This window comes from Alligator mississippiensis, chromosome 2 (assembly GCF_030867095.1).
Source record: "Alligator mississippiensis isolate rAllMis1 chromosome 2, rAllMis1, whole genome shotgun sequence".
NCBI lineage: Eukaryota > Metazoa > Chordata > Crocodylia > Alligatoridae > Alligator > Alligator mississippiensis.
The window spans coordinates 283,541,137-283,548,102 of NC_081825.1; the positions used below are offsets into that span (position 1 = coordinate 283,541,137).

Here is a 6,966-nt window from a genome sequence, read left to right on the forward strand (position 1 = left end):
GCTCCTGCAGGGTCTCCTGCACTCTTCTATCAATTTCTATGTGCAGTGAGCAGGCTGCTCTGTCTGTATCCCCATCTGCCCGTCCTAGGAAGCCAACACTGCACATCAATGCAGACTTTTCAGCTGCTCAGAGACTGCATGCTGCTACTGTCTCTTCTTGCTTTCCTTACATTCACAGGGCTCCTCAGTGCAAGTGAGCAAATGCATTCTTCATTAAAGCTACATAGAGATCAGTGCACCAGGATGTGGAATTCAGTGCTCTCTTGTGTGTGCAACCAGAAATCTTATCCATTTCACTTATGATCCTATTTCTTTCGGAACAGCGACTTCAGCCAGTTCTAGCAGTGTTCAGTCCCTACAGGTGGCACTGAGTGTGAGGAGGTCTATGTAATCTTTAGCTTAGATATGAGACTGGGGTGACTGCTTCCTGGCAAATACTAGAACTGCAGCAAGGCTGACTTATAATACTGAGCACTCTGCTGTAGATCAGGACTGTCCAACTGCTGGTCCTGAGCAGTTAACTGTGGCTCGTGAGGCACTGCCCCAGAACCCAGGGGGGTGGGCGGACACTGCCACCTCTTGCCATCACACCAATGCAGCAGCTCTGGAAACTGCATTGATAGCTAGGCCTGCTGCAGAAGAATTCAGATTAACCATATTCTGGCCTAAAAGCTGGTCAAACTTTTTTTTTTTTTAATAAAATAAAAATGGCTTTTATATAAGCTGGAAAGACTTGTCTTGAGGAAACTGCAACACAGAGTTTTTATTCTATATAAGTTCTTCTATTCTATGTAAGTTCTACACTGCTTATCATCATGCTACCTTCCTTTAGTGAATTAAGCAATGACACTAATATTGTTGGTGATCTTCTAGTCCTCTTCTTTAGTAACAGAAGCACAAGTGCAATTCCTTGTTTTGACAGCATTTGCCTGTGCGTTGCTGTGTATTTATGTTAGAGAAGATAGGATCAAAGAAAGTCACCTTGCACTTGATGAGGTTTGTGGTGGCTCTTAAACTGCTGAGAGAATTAGTTTTAATCTTCAGTCAGCTCCTGAGAAAATTCTGCATAGACAAGTTTACCCATTTCTGTGCAAAGTTTCCTTTGTATTTGAGGAAGAATTTTGGTCTTCATTCCAGACCAGTGGATTTTGTTAAATAACTTTGGACTATGTCACAGAGTACCTTGAAAATAAAGACAAACACCTTAAATGGGATTCATATTACACATGGGAGGACAATGTTGTACTCTGATTAGCCTGTGCTGTTGAGGAGAGAGGCTCCAGTATTCTCTAAAAGAGTTACTTGACTATGAAGTCTTCACTGTTAGGGTATATTGCAGTACTAGAGTCCAGTTGAGAGGTGCTGAAACATGAAAAGCCATTGTCTGCCAGGATGGGAAGGGCTCTCTTGGGCAAATGATGATGGAACACATTACTCATGAATGTTGGAATGAGGGAATCCAAAAGTGCCCCTAAACTATGGACAGAACTGATGATGAGTGTATGCCCTCAGCCAATGACGGCATCTTGACTGAATTCCTCAAAGCATTTTCCTCTGCCTGACACCATTACCTTTGTCTTGCTCAGATTCAGCATCAGCCCATGTTCATTGATAAGCTGATCTCCTTCAAACACCGGCCTTTCTTTGTGTAAATGTGTGGTATAGAAAAGGTGAAACATGGCGCATCTACACATGATGCTATGTCACCATAGCAATGTGCTATGGCGATGTAGTATTGGCGGGCGAAACCCATGATGCCACACCTACATCACTGCAGTGATACAAACTCTCATTATAGCATGTTGCTATGGCGATGTAGTGGTTTAAAAAATAACTGCACTGTGTGGATGGTGAAGTACGACCTGTTACTGCACTGTCATTTAGTACTTTCAAAAGGAAGTACTAATTGACCGTACAGTAACATTGATACCATAGGGGCACATGTAGATGTGCCTATTGTGTCATAAGTGTAATGATTTCACTTGAGGCCAAATCATCTAATGGTTCAATTAGCAGTTAGTAATAGATGCTTAAAAGAACAGGCGAGAGAATTGATGCTGTGGGACTGCACAGGTAAGAAATCTTCTTGTGGGAGTGCAGTTTCCATCACTGCAGTTTTGGATGCATCCCTTCAGAAGGGCCCAAACTATTTCACTGCACTATTTCGGTGCACCCCTGCCACCTCTCTCAGGTGGCTAAGCCATATCTCGTTTACTTACGCCCCAGCTAGACATTACATATTGCACAATTGACTGGTGAATCTCAATAAATTTTAGATCGGCCACATGCGCAAAGTAATTATCACATGATAAAAATTAACTATCTAGTAGGGGTCCTATTCAATCCAGATTCGGATTCAGCCTTAGACACTGCTTTAAATGTTTTTTTCTGCATACCTCAAGGTATCAGGCATGGCTCATGAACTTGGTGATGGTGGGGCAGATGCAGCGTCCCACAGGAGCACGGGGGGAGGACCCTGTGTGCTTGGTGGCAAACTCAGAAGTACTTCCGGTCCACTTCTGGCTCTGCCACCAAGCATGTGGAGGGCCCCCCCTGTACTCTCTTGGCTCAGTGATCAGCCACAGGGGGACCCCAGGTGCCCCCCCCAGACTCAGGAGCCACCAGTTCCAAGGTGCGGGGGGGCCCTCTGCGAGCTCCCTGGTGAACCCAGAAGTGGATTGGAAATACTTCTGGTCCACTTTTGGGTCTGCTGCTGAGCACGCTGAGGAGCCCCCCATGCTCCTGTGGGATCCTCCGTCCACCCCACCATCTCAGCATTCACGAGCCTCCTGGTACCTTGAGGTATGTAGAAAAAACATTTAAAGCTGTGTCTATGTCCAAATCGCCAAATCTTTCCAAATGTCTCTGAATCGATTCAGAGGGTTCCAATTTCAATTTGGAGAGATTAAAGGGTTTCCTGATTCAATTTGGCTTTGGAGATTCGGCCACCAAATCGGGCCGAATGTCTACCCAATTGAATCAGGAACCGAAGCTTCGCACAGCCCTACTATCTAGAGACCAAAAACTTAAAAAACAGAAAAAAATATTCCAAGAGGAAAAATCTTTGTAAGAATGTTTGCATAAGTCCATTGTGTTTTTCACCACGAGGATGAGAATCCTTTGGAATTCTACAGGAATAAAGGTTTCCTATTGTTAGATGAACTTTGGCTCCAATGCTTCTCCAGCTCTGCACTGAATAGTCCTTTTCTCTCCACACTGATAATACTGCCTATTCTGAAGTTCTCCTCAGGAAGAATGTAGCCATCCAGGTTGGGCACCTACAAAATCAGTGCTTTGGACTATTTTGCATACATATTTTGTGGCAGAACTTTATAGCACCAGTTTTTTTGAATGTAATGATGAGTTTAATAGAATCTGGAATCTACTCCAGTCACTCTTGGAAAACCTTCTGAACATGAATATAGAACTTCCAGTACTTCATCAGTTATTTTTTTCCCTGAACTTCCCCTCACTTCACATCTTCAGGAATCTAAGTCCAGTAATTAAATTTTGAAATTTAGAGAAAGGTGAAAGATGGGGGAAATCTTTGTCAAATATCTAAACCACAAAAAGAATAAAATGTCACTGATATTCACATACTTCTGACATGTGAATCCCATCAAATGAATAAAGCTTGAGTTCTGAGGTCTGTTACCCAATGTCACTCAAGTACATCTTAAAACAACTTATGATTACTTGTGCTATATCAAGTCACTGCAGGCCCTTAAGCATTAACTTTTAATAAATACAATTGATCTGTTGAGCTATGCTGTACCCTACATGATGGGTTTGTTGCTGGAGGATATGATGACCACAAAAGGAGCAGATGGAAATACTTTCCCCCCCTCCCTGCCCCCTATCACCTTTATCAGAGGTTTTGTATAGACATTCAGTTTCTCCGAGACCAGTGTCTCTCCCAGGAGATACCACAAGCCTGCAGATGTTCTGGCTTTTTTTCCCCAGGGTAAAAATGGCTGCTTCAGGAGAAAAATAACCTGGGAACAACCAGGGTTAAATCATTGCAAGAAGAAACTCTCCTGGGGGAGTGAATGTCTGTACATGCTGCTAGAGCAGGGGTGGGCAATTATTTTGGATGGAGGGCTGTTTACTGAGTTTTGGCAAGCCATCGAGGGCTGCATGACAGGCAGCCAGGGGCAGATCAATATGAATTTTCTAAATTTTGTAGGGGCCCCACAGGCCAGATAGAATGGTCTGGTGGGCCACATCCAGCCCAAGGGCTGCATTTTACCCACCCCTCTGCTAGAGCCTCCATGTACTTGGAGATATGAAGACTTCCCACTGCCACCCAAAAAAAACTACTTTGTTTCTCTCACCCTATCTCAGAAGCCAATCTACCGCTTGACGGTTTTCCCCTATGCCACCAAGTGATCGAGACCCCTTGAAATATATTAATTCCTGGCCCTGTCTGAATCTTTTGAGAAAAGTGCCTCAAGTTTCCCTTGCTTCTTGGACCAATTATTCTCTTTCAGACTTGCTAGAGTCCTGACTTTCCAGGGCTCTTGTAAAGGTGCTGTGATAACCCAGGCCATGACTGAGCACATTCAGAACTGGACTTGTTTTGTATGGCTGACAACCCGTTAGCATAGAGCTGATCCTAGGTTAATGTTGTTCACTGTAGCCCTATGGCAGTGGTTATCTTCTCTATTTTTATTTTAGATCTTGGTGTGTGTAATCCTCCAAGACTTTCTGTATCTGTTGTACAGTAAATAAGGGGATGAATGCTCCAGCTCTGCGCTTCAGCATGTCTTGGAAAAGTTGCTTTAAAAAAAAAAGAAGCTGTTCTGAGTGTAAATGTGTTGGACAGGTGATTTTTTTTAAAGGTATTGTAATGAATAATTTGAAAACAAATGGAAGAAATAAATGGTAATTCCCCTCTCCTGCCTACATGTTTTGCAGTGTTAGGGGGATGGGTGGGTAGAATTAGAGGAAAGTATTTGGATTTTTTCCCTATAGCAAATGGTGGTTATTAAAATAATCGATTTATACAAGGGATGATTTTTCACATACAAAATTTTCTTTTAACCTTGTTACTGAGAGGGTTTGAACATGCTTACATTAAAAGTTTCTTGGGCACTGGCAGCAGGGATGCTGTCTTATGTGCATATATTATATATTCCTACAAAGTGCTACGCCCATTACTCGTTCACAATCAGAGAGCCACATGTTGCTAACTGATGCTAAGTAGCTAGTAAGGCAGCTATGAAATGAAAAAAATGTGTGTAGGAACAGAGACAGAGACCCTTTTATTCTTTGCAATGACCATTTTTTCCATTACAACTGTTGCAATTTATTTTTCTTGCATCTTTCACATTTTTCTTTACCCCTTTAAAGCCCCTGATCCAAGCTCCTCTTACCAGGCTCTAATAAACATGTCTATTGAACTGTATAAATACTCTTAAAGGAGGCAAGCTACAATATGCACTGTTTGCTTTGGCAAATGAAATTGCATTTATGCTGCTTCACACACAAACGATTATTTCATCTGCAGACCAAAGCTCATGTTGGGTTTAGCAATGATCGACTAATGCCTTGAATAATTAAACAAAATCACCCACTGTAAAATATTTTACTTCAGCATTTAATACAAATTGCTAAAGTATGGTTTCATGTGTATTATTAGCTATATTTATGCTACCATATGACTTTTTTTTCCCTCTCCCTCCGTTGTAGTAAAAATGATTGTACCAATTTCACACTTAATGGCCAGTAGCATATTCTTGATACACATTTCCATTTATGATAAGATCAAACACAATTTTCCACGATGTGCATTATGCAAGATGCATAACTCTTTCCCACCCCTCCACCCCCCACCAAAATAAACTATTATGGAAGTCAATAATAAATCATTCCATGAGCTTTCTAGCATTGCAGCTATGGGAAGCTGCACCCATATAATTTGCCATCTTGTACCACAGTATATTAAATGTTTCCTCTTTAAGGCAGCAATGTCTGCCAAATGAAACAATGGAGCATGCTAAATCATATTAAAGCTGCAATATGACATTTGAATTGCCAGTGCTATAGATTTAGTGCCGAAGACTTTTGCTACCTATTATACATTTTAAATGGAAAAAAAACTGGCATGCTCTATGGCTAAGAGAAAACAATACTTACTTTGGAATGATTCTGAGAGCTCTGTTCTGCTAGTCCACAGACTGAAATGATGGAGCCAGATTTAGAAGTAGCTTATTAGGTGCATGCTGCTTCAACAGTTACAGCTGCTGCTGCTGCTGCTTTTTTTTTTTTTAAACTGAGAGGCAGGATCGTTTTTCTTTTAATGAAACCAGCCGAGAATGACATCCTGTCCGTGTTGCCATGAGAGCGTCAACCTGCATAGCAAAGTTGAGCAATTGCCAACAAACTTATTAAGGGTCATTCGCTGTCTACCAGCTGGTGCCTTCTTGTGTAGTCACAAACTTGAACAGCATCAAGGAGTGTCACTGCATGTCTGTCACCAGTGTAGGAAATTACTAGTTAAACATGTACACTCGAGACTGAAATGGATTGAATTGATGCTACGTGGGAATTTTCACTAGTTAAGTACATTTTGACAAATCTTTCAGTTCTTGCACAATCAAAATGCTCACAGAATTCAACAGGAGGGTGGTGAGTGGAATATCTACTGGTACAGCAGGCACCCTGTCAGGACCAGGCCCTAGATAAAGAATGCAGGGACTGCACTATAGACACTATATATAGCATATGGATCGTATCTAAGAAACGCAGCACCCTGCTCCATCTTTGATCTTCAAGGGCTACATTTTCCAGTCGCTTCAATCTAGTCTACATTTGTGCTTGCCTGTTTTTCTGAATGAACTTGAATACATTGTGTATTCATCTGCAAGCCTATTTTTGTTTTATTATGCTGGCTTTGGGGTGTTTTGCCTGAGTAGATTTCATCACACATACAAGTGACGCAGCACGGTGGACACACATCATGGG

General features: G+C 41.9%; 1 protein-coding gene across 2 annotated transcripts in view; it reads right to left on the reverse strand.

Moving 5' to 3' along the window:
* Positions 1–6,372, reverse strand: part of BEGAIN (brain enriched guanylate kinase associated) — a 277,663-nt gene extending 271,291 nt beyond the window's left edge. The window contains exon 1 of one of the 2 annotated variants that reach the window (XM_019481582.2): positions 6,139–6,372. The gene's annotated coding sequence lies outside the window, so the exon portion shown is untranslated. The remainder of the gene's footprint in view (positions 1–6,138) is intronic. The other variant, XM_019481584.2, reaches the window with a different exon arrangement.
* Positions 6,373–6,966: the final 594 nt, after the last annotated feature.